This window comes from Bufo bufo, chromosome 3 (assembly GCF_905171765.1).
Source record: "Bufo bufo chromosome 3, aBufBuf1.1, whole genome shotgun sequence".
Lineage (NCBI taxonomy): Eukaryota > Metazoa > Chordata > Amphibia > Anura > Bufonidae > Bufo > Bufo bufo.
In genome coordinates, this window is record NC_053391.1 from 10745723 (window position 1) to 10758612 (window position 12890).

The 12890-nt window shown below is 44.7% G+C and overlaps 1 protein-coding gene and 1 long non-coding RNA gene across 4 annotated transcripts in view; both read right to left on the reverse strand.

Moving 5' to 3' along the window:
* LOC120994382 (limbic system associated membrane protein) overlaps positions 1 to 12890 on the reverse strand; it is a 695952-nt gene that overhangs the window by 176884 nt on the left and 506178 nt on the right. The gene's annotated exons all lie outside the window — the stretch shown is intronic.
* Positions 9033 to 9487, reverse strand: LOC120994383. Its single transcript, XR_005777405.1, has 5 exons — positions 9447 to 9487; positions 9333 to 9415; positions 9261 to 9301; positions 9105 to 9229; positions 9033 to 9073 (listed from the first exon to the last, which is right to left on the reverse strand). It is a non-coding gene; the product is annotated as an uncharacterized LOC120994383 (long non-coding RNA).

The following is a 12890-nucleotide window of genomic DNA, read 5'->3' on the forward strand; positions in this document are numbered from 1 at the left end:
ACTATGGACTATTTACTGTAAGAGCAGTGAGACTATGGACTCTATACTGTAAGAGCAGTGAGACTATGGACTCTATACTGTAAGAGCAGTGAGACTATGGACTCTATACTGTAAGAGCAGTGAGACTATGGACTCTATACTGTAAGAGCAGTGAGACTATGGACTCTATACTGTAAGAGCAGTGAGACTATGGACTCTTTACTGTAAGAGCAGTGAGACTATGGACTCTTTACTGTAAGAGCAGTGAGACTATGGACTCTTTACAGTAGGAGCAGTGAGACTAAGGACTCTTTACTGTAAGAGCAGTGAGACTATGGACTCTTTACTGTAAGAGCAGTGAGACTATGGACTCTTTACTGTAAGAGCAGTGAGACTATGGACTCTTTACTGTAGGAGCAGTGAGACTATGGACTCTCTGCCTGAGGAGTGGTGTGATGGTGGACTCAATAAACGACCTGGACGTATTCCTGGAGTATAATAATATTACAGGTTATAGTTATTAGATTTGTAAAGGGTTGTTGATCCAGGGTTTTTTCTGATGCCTGATTGGAGTCGAGAAGGATTTTTTTCCCCAAGAATGAGGAAAATTAGCTTCTACCTCACAGTTTTTGCCTTCCTCTGGATCAACTTGCAGGATAACAGGCCGAACTGGATGGACAGATTTATTTTTCAGCCAAACTATGCTACTATGTTACCTAACACTTCTCACTGCTGAGGGTTTGATACATTTGCATCCAGTCTGCACAAGGCTCCATGACCTAAATAACGTGGACTCCAGTCCAGACTGATACCTTCTTCTGACTGAAAAAAGGTAATTTTGGTGTTTTACAGAAGCTATGATGCCAGTGTAAACAGTGCTACCTGCAGTGATACATTGAGACAAACTGCAAGGACAGGAGCGAGTATGTAGCTCACAGTGTATAGCTTAGGCTGGATACAATTGTAACAAACTCTCAGCAGTGACAAGCACGAGGTCTGCACAGGTTTTAAGATTATGGCTGTGAGCTCTTTGAGTTTGAAACATCAGCAATGCAAATCTCTGATTAATATACTTGACCATTAATATCTATGAATCCATCTTTCTGGATCTCAGATCGTATATATAGCGAGATGGTTGTGTTGATGTATGAAGCTAATTGGGAAATGGACAGTTGTAAAGGTCAGTGGTTCATTAACCCCCAAGAAGAAGGATCAATAACATTAGTCAAATCAGTAATCAATAGGTTATCAGTTGTACTACAATTAGTTCTGCCTATAGAGGTGTACTGCTAGGAGGGGGCTCATTAGGCGGTGCCTCATTCGGAGGGGGGGGGGGGGGGGGAAACAGGGGTGCCCAAGGTTGGACAAGTATGTTTTGGTTTCTCTTAATATCAGAATAACCTTGGTGCGTTGGTGAGAATATGTGATGCTCTTCATATCCATATAATATGAGTGGCTTCTTGTATGCAGAAACGAAGACCAGATGGGAGTCTTCTAAACCAACAAAGCTGCATCTTAGGTGGTTAAGACTGTGACCTGATGTTTTGGAGAGTGGCTCCATGGGATTCAATCTAACCTGCTGACCACGTACTTGAAGTGTATTTAAATTAAGTTTTCTTTGGCAAACTCCATTGCTACAGACATAGAGGAGACCCAACGGCATGATCAAAATGGGACCTCCAATTGGTGCTGGAGAGTTGATTCTTCATCAACATCTTTCCTATCCCATGTGAAACAGAAGATCCACATGACCCTTGGTTGCTTTCCCTGACCATTAGTTTTGTAATATTACAAAAGGTGATGTGGTTTGTCTTAAAATTAGTACAAACATAGAGGCCTAATGGTAGAGAAGGTCCTCTTTACCTCTAGTTGCTTTTCCCACATTAGGTCTGGTAATGAAATGCAGTTTCTTGCTGGTGCTGGTTCATGCTTCATCATCATCCTTCCTAACCCATGTGAAACAGAAGATCCTCATGACCCTTGGTTTGTTTCCCCAGCCATTAGTTTTGTAATATTACAAAGCTGATGTGGCTTGTCTCAAAGTACAGACATAGAGGGGAGGAGACCCTTCTGGCATGATCAAAATGGGGCCTCCAACTGGTGGTAGCTCTTGCCATTCCAGTAAAATCTTCCTTACTCCACATGGGAGAGAAGGTCCTTCTGACCTTTAGTTGCTTTCCCCACTTTAGGTCTTGCAATATAATGGGGCATTTTGTTGTTGCTGGTACTTGCCAGGAGAGCTCATGCTTAATCAACATCCTTCCAATCCCATGAGAAGGTCCTCACGACCCTTGGTTGCTTTCCCTGACCATTGATTTTGTAATATTACAAGGCCAATATTGACCCACTGTGTCACTTAAACAGATTTAACTTGGGGCTACTGCTAAGGGTGTTATCTACGTGACCCTCCTGGTCTTCAGTCTTCAACCTCTGTATAGGGACTTGGACTCTGCTGCAGGAGAACCATCAGGTCACTACCCTTTGGAGTAGTCTCTGAGTGCTGACTCTTGGGTGTCAAGAGAACCAAGGGATCAGGCAAAGCTGTAGTCTGAGAAAAGCCGACATCAGGACAGGCAATCCAATAAAAATTTGGAGGGGTCAGTATAGGTTTCAGATGGAGGTCACCTCAGGCAGCGAAGGGTCAAATCCGAATTTAGGTACACGGGAGAGCAAAACCAGATAATAGTTCACCTGTGCAGGACATTAGAGAACTAGAACCTATCTGATCATAGGGGAGGGTGCTTTAAGTACCACAGGATGGTCAGCCACAGACGGCCATCCTGAACCATTAAGAGGGCACACATGCATGCCCTATGGGCAGTGAGATGCAGAGCCGGCAAAAGCAGTCCTCAGCCTGTGAATGAACGACATGCATTGCTATCTCAGTGGTCCTGCCTGCCAAGAAGGAGCAGAGGAATGCCGGTGAACACTGGCCAGCAGGGAGCTAGGTTAGTGCTCCAGCGGTCATGCCCAAGACAGAAATGCCACCAGACATCGGTGGCAAGCTCCGCATATAACTAAATTATACCTCCTTTTAGTACTGGTTTATGCCCCACTTCAATAACATAAGGACCAAAGAAGAGGAAGAGAAGGTCCTTGTGACCCTTGGTTGCTTTCGTCCACCCCTGGTTTGGTCATACTGTGGGTCTTGAATTCTTTTGAAGGCTCACAGTACCCATGAGAAGAAACAAGCTGGACTGATCCTCCACAGGGCACATGATGGCCACATATCACTGTTTCCATAGGTATGTAATGCCCCTGGGTAAATAACTATACAAAGTAGAAAGCAATGACTCAGTCCGCCCACGATCTGTTCAACAGTAGACACATAGGGCGATTTGTTTCACCAAATAATGAGCTAATTAATTCACCCCTGGTATTCTATGGGCTGGTACACTGACACATTAGGCCAACTGCTTATCTGTAATGAGAGCTATAAGAATACTCTTCGATATTGTGCAGTAAAATAAAGAAAAACAACCACGTATTGTTGACCCAGAGGTTAGTGGAGCCTTTAAAAGCCCTGACCTCATGTGCTCCTACAGAAGCAACAGCAATTTATGAGATGGTTGCTAAATTCTCGTTACCAATCCTATTATATTTTGCTATTTACTGTCATCTGATATAATGATATCAATTGCAAAACCATAAAAAAAAAAAAAAAAGTTGTTATGTTCTGGAAAAGCAAGTACAAATACAAATATTCATAGTCCCTTAGGTAAGGTATGCACCATAATCAGCACTTGATGATCAGAAAAGTAATTTAAAAGTCCATGGTGGTGTAGGGTAGTGAAAGGGTAAACGGTGGAGTACCTGGTGGTCTAGGGTATTGAAAGGGTAAATTGTAAATTCCTAGTTGGTTTTACAGTAATGAAAGGGTAAACTGTAAATTCTTGGGTGTTCTAGGGAAGTGAAAGGATAAATTGTAAATTCTCTGATGGTGGCCTAGGGTAGTGAAAGGGTAAGTACATTCTCTGGTGATTTAGGCTTGTAAAGGGTAATTTATAAATTCTTTCGTCATCCAAGGTAATGAAAAACTACACTGTAAATCCCCTGGTGGTCTAGGGCAGTGAAGGGCAAATAATAAATAGAAAGGATAAATTGTAAATTCCCTGATGGTCTAGGGTATTCAAACGGTAAATTGTAAATTCCTAATTAGTTTCACAGTAATGAAAGGGTAAACTGTAAATTCTTTAGTGTTCTAGGGTAGTGAAATGATAAATTGTAAATTCCCTGATGGTGGCCTAGGGTAGTGAAAGGATAAGTACATTCTCTGGTGATTTAGACTTGTAAAGGGTAATTTATAAATTCTTTGGTCATCCAAGGTAATGAAAAAATACACTGTAAATCCCCTGGTGGTCTAGGGCAGTGAAGGGCAAATAGTAAATAGAAAGGATAAATTGTAAATTCCCTGATGGTCTAGGGCAGTGAAGGGCAAATAGTAAATAGAAAGGATAAATTGTAAATTCCCTGATGGTCTAGCATAGTGAAAGGGTAAATTGTAAAGTCCCTGGTGGTCTAGGGTATTCAAACGGTAAATTGTAAATTCCTAATTAGTTTCACAGTAATGAAAGGGTGAGGCTACTTTCACACTAGCGTTCAGAGCGGATCCGTCTGGGGTCTGCCCAGACAGATCCGCTCCTATAATGCAGACGTTGGATCCATTCAGAACGGACCCGTCTGCATTATAGTTTAGAAAAAATTAAGTGTGAAAGTAGTTCAGACGGATCCGTCCAGACTTTACATTGAAAGTCAATGGGGGACGGATCCGTTTGATAATTGAGCCATATTGTGTCATCTTCAAACGGATCCGTCCCCTTTGACTTACATTGTAAGTCTGGACGGATCCGTTTGCCTCCGCACGGCCAGACGGACACCAAAGCGCTGCAAGCAGCGTTCGGGTGTCCGCTTGCTGAGCGGAGCGGAGGCTAAACGCTGGCAGACTGATGCATTCTGAGCGGATCCGCATCCACTCAGAATGCATTAGGGCAGTACGGATGCGTTCGGGGCCGCTTGTGAGCCCCTTCAAACGGAGCTCACAAGCGGAGCCCCGAACGCTAGTGTGAAAGTAGCCTAAACTGTAAATTCTCTAGTGTTCTAGGGTAGTGAAATGATAAATTGTAAATTCCCTGATGGTGGCCTAGGGTAGTGAAAGGGTAAGTACATTCTCTGGTGATTTAGACTTGTAAAGGGTAATTTATAAATTCTTTGGTCATCCAAGGTAATGAAAAAATACACTGTAAATCCCCTGGTGGTCTAGGGCAGTGAAGGGCAAATAGTAAATAGAAAGGTTAAATTGTAAATTCCCTGGTGGTCTAGAATAGTGAAAGGGTAAATTGTAAAGTCCCTGGTGGTCTAGGGTAGTGAAAGGGAAAACTCTAGTGGGCTACGTTAGTAAAGGGCAAATGGCATATTCACTAGTGGTCTAGGGTACTAACAGAGTTCACTTTACAGGGTAGAGTTGAGTGGAGTTCAATGGAAAGTTTGGGCTGGTCCCCCTAAAACCTGCCCTGAAGTGCCCAAAAATCTCACAGACCCTTCAGCAAATTTGTTCTCTACATTTTGGGGCATTTTTTTTTAATTTTCTGGTAGCCTTCATTATTATTATACATATTTAAAGCTGCATCACTGCATCCACATGCCTGGCAGTCCTGGGTATATGGAGAGCGGTCTATCTCATGCCAGGACCACCTTAGGAGAAGGCTACTTGGAGACAAGGCTCATGGTGTCATCTCTCATCATCCTATACCCATCATGCTCGTACTGAGAGGGGGGGGGGGGGGGGTCTGTCTGCTGTCGGCAGGCTAACAGATGTTCTCCAAATTGCTTAGCAAGGGAATCTGATAGCTAATAAAGTATTGGTGTCAGAGCCTGGGTCTTAGTTACCGGTTCGTCAGGTAAAAGTACAGCCCTCATTACCGCAGCCTGATAAACATGCATTAACACCTCAAGGTTCATTTACATTTCTGTAACTTGCTCCAAACTATTTTTGCAAGGTCTCGACTTCCTCTGTAATAACACAGGGATTATGGAGTAAAGTTTCAGGCAAATGTTATTATTAATGCACTTGTGACTTCCCTGTCCGATGATTTATGCGCCATCATTTTTCTTCTATTTTGCTGCCTATTTATAAAATGAGTTAATCTGCATCTTTACAACGGGGACTGTTTAAAGGAACACAATGTAGAACATGCAAAAAAATGTAACGTGTTCCTCCTTTAACGCCTTCCTCAACTTTCATCCTCTTTGGGCTCAAATTGTAATGAAAACTGGAAGAAATATAGGAAGAACTCTTTAGGGATATCAGCCAACCTGCGTCTTATTTCATTCTTTAAAGGGGTTATCCGGTGTCAGGGGGGGAGCAGCTAAAAGCAGGACGCGACGTGATGCTAGGGAGGCTCGTCCCCGTCACCACCTGCTATTGGCTGCCCAATAGCATTAGATATAAACTGTACTTATCTGTAAGGCAACCGGCTGCAGCAGTAGCTCTCCCCCATTGGTCTGCCTACAGTAGGAGCGGATCACTTAACCACAACCTGACCTTGTGAAACTTCAAGCCAATTATAGTCTTTTCGTGAGCTCACCTCCAAAAGGGGAGTAGACTACCGACTGTGATGTTCTCCCACACTCAAAAGCACTGCACCCTCAGCCTAAAATTCAGAGTCTGGTTCCTCTGCCTTGTGATCACTGTCCTGGGTGAGCTCTACTGATCTATCTGTAAAGAATAAATCAAGGCAACTGGACTTACTGTAGATTTATTGAAAACGTTTTACTTGCTCTTCCAATGAGCTTTCTCAATTCTGAGTGACTGTACAGGAATTCTCTGGGAATAAATATGTAACTGAATCAACATAAAGGTGGGGGGGGGGGTTAGACATCTATTGTCTGCCACATACAATGCTGTCTTGACACTTTTTTCTGGGAAGTCTTTATCGCCTACTGACTCCAATTAGGATAATGGAATCAACACCTTTGACCCCATGCTGGGTATAATGACCTCTGACCCCATGCTGAGTATAATTACCAGATGTTGATTCAGTTACATATTTATTCCCAGAGAATCCTTGCACAGTCACTCAGAATTGAGAAAGCTCGTTGTAAGAACGAGTGAAATGTTTTCAAGAAATCTACAGTAAGTCCAGTTGCCTTGATTTATTCTTTACAGATATACCATGACCTGGATAAATGAGAACCTTCTCAAACACTCCACTGATCTACTCAAATAAGCTCTCGTGTGGAAAACAATGAAGCTTTGTAGAGGCGATTATCCAAAACTACATTGAAAAATGGTCTTCTTAGAGGGGTGGTCCAAGAAATTGGCAGTGTAACAAGGATCTGTTCAATGAAAGGACTAGGCGTGCGCGCACCCTCACCCACCTCCGCTCCTCCAGATCCTCGTATAGTCTCCCTGCTCTGTTTGAGAGTGAGAAGATCCTTCCACTTTTTTCTTAATGGGGGCAGAGATTCTGAGCATTTAAAGAATGTCATAGTGATGCTCCCTGCCCCCTGCCATCACACTATCCCGGGCGGGCACGGGTGCCACATCACTGACCTAGCTTATACCCGGGGCCAGCCACCAAACTCCCATGTCCCAATCTGTAGTTGTCTAGGTTTCTCTAACTTGCTAGTCACTGCAAATGAGCTATAATCCATTTGGCTGCCCATGTACAGACTTCTGCCTTATTCCTGGACCCTGACTCTCTCTGCTTCCTGACCTGACCATTGTCTGTTCACTGTACTGACCCTTTGCTTCCTGCCCTGACCTCTAGACTGTTTAATGGATTCACACATACTCTGTCTTCCCTGACCTCTGCCTGTTTCCTGACTATGTGTATTGCTTTACCACTCGATGCTTCACACCGGAATCTCTAACCTCTATTGGTCAGCTACCAATCACAGCAGTGCTATTCCAAGAGATAGTAGCCCGGTGGCTCCTCTGTAGGGGTTAAAGAGCTAAACCAGGGGACTGCCAGGATAACATGCTCATGACTAGCCCAAAGTCAAACCGGTTGGTTGGCACAGAACCGTAACACAAAATAGTCAGTTATAGAGGGAAGAACCTTTTGATCGTGTACACGGCGGGGCATGGAGCCTTCACTATTAAATAGCAATTAAGGCATAATGACGAGCACGGATTTCCAGCAGGGTGGCCCTTGTTTCCTGATACATTGTTATTTTTGCAGTTATATTAGAAGTAACATTAGTTATATTCCCAGAAGTGCAGAAAAAGGTGGAAGATGAATGAATCCTTCAATATCTCCAGTCTGGACACTAAGTTCTGAGTTTCCAGCAATTCCTATCACGTATGGGAGCAACTAAAACACGAAAAAACACTGCACAATCCCCCCCACCTTCTAATGATTCCCCCATACAAGATGGAAGACATTGTGATACAGCCGCACACTGACCCTGGAGGCTGTAATGACATCCAGGGAGGATACATGATGGGGGATGTGGTACTCTGGGGATGTCCTAGACTTTATAATGAAAAACTACCCCTCAGCAGAGTGTATGACACATGATAGGTTTAGATACACTGGCTTCCTAGGCAGTATCGCACATCAGCAGTTTAGATATATTGGATGAGCAGACAGTATCATGCAATTAAGGCTTAGATACACTAATACAACAGACAGTATCACACAGCAGTCAGACCCACTGGCTTAGCAAAAAACATCACACACCATAGGCTTAGATACTCTGTCTCAACAGACTGTATCGCACACCATAGGCTTAGATACTCCGCCTCATCAGACTGTATCACACACCATAGGCTTAGATACTGCAGCTCATCAGACTGTATTACATACCATAGGCTTAGATACTCCGCCTCATCAGACTGTATCGCACACCATAGGCTTAGATACTCCGCCTCATCAGACTGTATCACACACCATAGGCTTAGATACTGCAGCTCATCAGACCATAGGCTTAGATACTCCGCCTCATCAGACTGTATTACACACCATAGGCTTAGGTACTCCGCCTCATCAGACTGTATCACACACCATAGGCTTAGATACTGCAGCTCATCAGACCATAGGCTTAGATACTCCGCCTCATCAGACTGTATCACACACCATAGGCTTAGATACTGCAGCTCATCAGACCATAGGCTTAGATACTCCGCCTCATCAGACTGTATCACACACCATAGGCTTAGATACTCCGCCTCATCAGACTGTATCGCACACCATAGGCTTAGATACTCCGCCTCATCAGACTGTATCACACACCATAGGCTTAGATACTGCAGCTCATCAGACCATAGGCTTAGATACTCCGCCTCATCAGACTGTATCACACACCATAGGCTTAGATACTGCAGCTCATCAGACCATAGGCTTAGATACTCCGCCTCATCAGACTGTATCACACACCATAGGCTTAGATACTCCGCCTCATCAGACTGTATCACACACCATAGGCTTAGATACTGCAGCTCATCAGACCATAGGCTTAGATACTCCACCTCATCAGACTGTATCGCACACCATAGGCTTAGATACTCCGCCTCATCAGACTGTATGCTTTGGTTGATTTGTGTTTTAGGTTCAGGAGGCTGAAGTTGATGAATTCTGAGTTTTCCACAAGTTTCCCGGAGACGATCAGAAGAGTGACTTGACTTTCTTCGGCTGGCAGGTGCAGACATTGAAGTTGTCGGTTGTCACATCTCTCTTCTTCACCTCGCGGGCTGAATCGCGCACTCTCATTGGTCGCTCCCTGACACTTTTCAAGCAATCCGTTCTCCATCTCTGTAAATGCAGATTGCATTCAACCCGGAGTCACCCATCTGTCAGAAGCGCCTGAATCTTGTGCTGTTCCTCCAGTGTCTGGGGACTCGTCCGGCATCTTCTCCTAGATATTCAATTACTCCTCAACTTCTGCTCTGACACCAAGAAAATAAAAGTAAATGGGGACGGAGGCCGGTGGACACATCAAACCTCCCTCCCTGATCTGTAACGCCTGAAGAGACAGCACAAGTTTTACTTGTAAGAAAAGTCTCCACCGACACAGTGTGAGGCAAAACTACCTCGGCACAAAGCGCGTCAGCACCAATGGCTATGAATGTAGAAAGCTACACAATCAACGGCTGGTCATCTGTAGCTGGCACTCTGGGGGCATCTGTAGCTGGCACCAGGGGCGTAGGCTCATGGGTCCTGGTGCGAGAGTTCAGCTTGGGCCCCCCTTTCCCTCGGTGCTTTGCGGCCAGGGGCAGGGAAGAACACAGCCTTCGTGCTGCCTGATGCAAAAATTTAAATGGCACCCCCCATCCATGCTAAATTCTTGACCTAACCCCTTCCCTCCAGCCAGCATGCACCTTCTATAATACTGGTGTCTTCTTATGCGGAACAAGGGTCTTTGGGCCCCTCAGCCTCCTGGGCTCGGTAGCCACTGCTAACTTTGCATCTCCTATAGCTACGCCTCTGGCTGGCACTCTGGGGTCATCTGTTACTGGTACTATGGGGAGTATGTGCAGCTGGCACTTTGAGGACATCTATAGCTGGCACCCTGGGGGTATCTGTAGCTGGCACCCTGGTTTCATCTTTGGCTGGAACTCTGGGGGGCATCTACAGCCAACACTCCAGCACTTATGTCTAGTACTCTGGGAGACATCTGTGCCTGGCACTCGGGAGTAGCTATAGCTAGTATTCTGGTTTCATCTTGGCTTTTACTGAGGGCATGTGTAGCTGGCACTCTGGTGGGCATCCATAACTAGTATTCTGGTTTACTCTCTGGCTGGCACTCAAGCTCTCCGAGAGGCATCTATGACTGGCACTTTAGTGGCATCTCTTGTTGACACCCTGGTTTCATCTTTGGCTAGTATTCTAGGGCATCTATAACTAGCACTCTGGCTGACTCTGGGGACATCTGTAGCTGGCACTCTGTCAAGCACCTGTGGCTGTCACTCTCGGGGGCATGTGTGACTGATGCTTTGTTAGCATCCATTGTTGGCACTCTAATTTCATCTTTGGCTGGCACTCTAGGGACATGTGTAACTAGTACTTTTGCTTCCTTTTTGGCTGACACTCCGTGGCTCCCACTCTGGTGGCATCTATTGTTGGCATTCTGGGGTATCTGCAGCTTGCACCGACTGTAACTATGGCTGCAATTCTGGAAGTTATTGGCACTCCAGGTTGAACTTGTGGCTTGGAGTCAGATGGGCACCTGTGACTTGCATTGTGTGGACCAACTTTTGCTCATCCTCTGCAGACACCAAAAGCGGGCACTCTGAGGGGCATAGATGGCTGGCATTTTTTAACTACCTCTACAATAATAATGACTATTGCTTTGAGGATCCCCAATAGTGCAAGCTACAGAGTGCATGCAGCGGGAGCCCCCATAGTACCAGTCTCTCTGGCCAATACTTTGCAGGCACTCTGAGTGGCACCTGGTACTTATGGGAGCATCTGTGTCTTCAGAGAGATACATTGTATCTGCACTGATACAGTGTAACAAACTTCTCCAGGAGAGGAGAACAATTGGTGCTGTTGCTGTGTTTTGCTCACAGAGGATGGTCTTGTTTGGCTACAATTGTAGCAAAGCCTCAGTTGGGAGAATTATTAGGTCTATACAGACGTTTAGCCACTGGATATTACCAGAAATGTTTCCATTTGCTGACAGCAAGCAGGTGTATGTTAGAAAATTGTGAAAGGTGTCCTGGACAAGAAACATCCATTTAAATAGATGAACACCAGGATTTTCTCACTGAGATACCGTATAGAGATGAGAGAATCGAATCCAACGAAGTGGAATTCGATCCGAATTTCAGGATAAATTTGATTCGCCGCGAAGCCGAATTTCCCTTATGCTTCGTGGTAGCGAATTGATTTAACCTAAAATAGTGTAAAAAATAAATGAATATCATATTTACCTCCTCTATTTGCTCACAACAGGCCGGGCGCCACCATCTTGATTGAACATCTCAGCTGAAATCCCGTGACAACGGTCATCTTAGGCCGCACAAGATTTCGCACAAGATCTTCAACCAAGATGGCAGCGGCCGGCCCGTCGCGAGGCGGTAAGTTTGATTTAAATTCTTTTTTTACACTGTTTTTACTCTCAGATGCCGCAATCATGTATGAACACGACATCTGTGGGGTACAATAATGGGGGCAGCGCTATCACAGCTCCCTGTCATTGCACCCGCTAAAGTAATTCGTCACGAAGCAAATTTTTTTGTAAAATTCGTTGAAGAAGCCGAATCAAATTTTCTAAAACTTTGCTCATCACTAATACCATATATTGAGGACATCATCATGAGAATATTTGGAGTCCGATCTGTTCTGGGGATGGGGGGCTCATTGTAATATGTCTTCTACAGTAAACAAATGAAACCTTGCTTTCAGCCCGGGGCGAGGGCGGCCGCCCGCAAGGTCACATTATCATCCATCACTTTCCAGCAGGTGATTAGGTGATAACATTAAGGTTACTTGGTTAATTGGCCTCGTCCCCAGGTGACATTTCTGCTTCCCTCCTCCAATAAACACGCAGCGTTTACTAATTTACTTCAATGGTTTCTATGGGAGCCGATATTATAGCGAAAATGATTCACTGCAGCAAGAAAGAATGAGACGACCGAGGAACAACACTGCATCAACCACGAAGCCGGATCTGTATATACTCTGTATAGATGATACAATGGCTCGACGACTAAAATTACTGATTATCTAATACAGCACAGGTCCAGGAAAATCATAAAAAGTCTCACTGTAGTCAATCTCTATCCTTCCTCCTCCACTCAGGGCAAACTCCAGTCCAGGAAGCTGAGATTTGGCTGCTGTATGTAGGCAGAGAGCTTACATGAAGCTCCTGAGCCCCAAAATGAAACATATATCAACAACCCTGAAACATCAGGTGCCATTTCCAGCAATGGTGTCCTTCTACGGTCAATGTGGGACCTTAGGGGA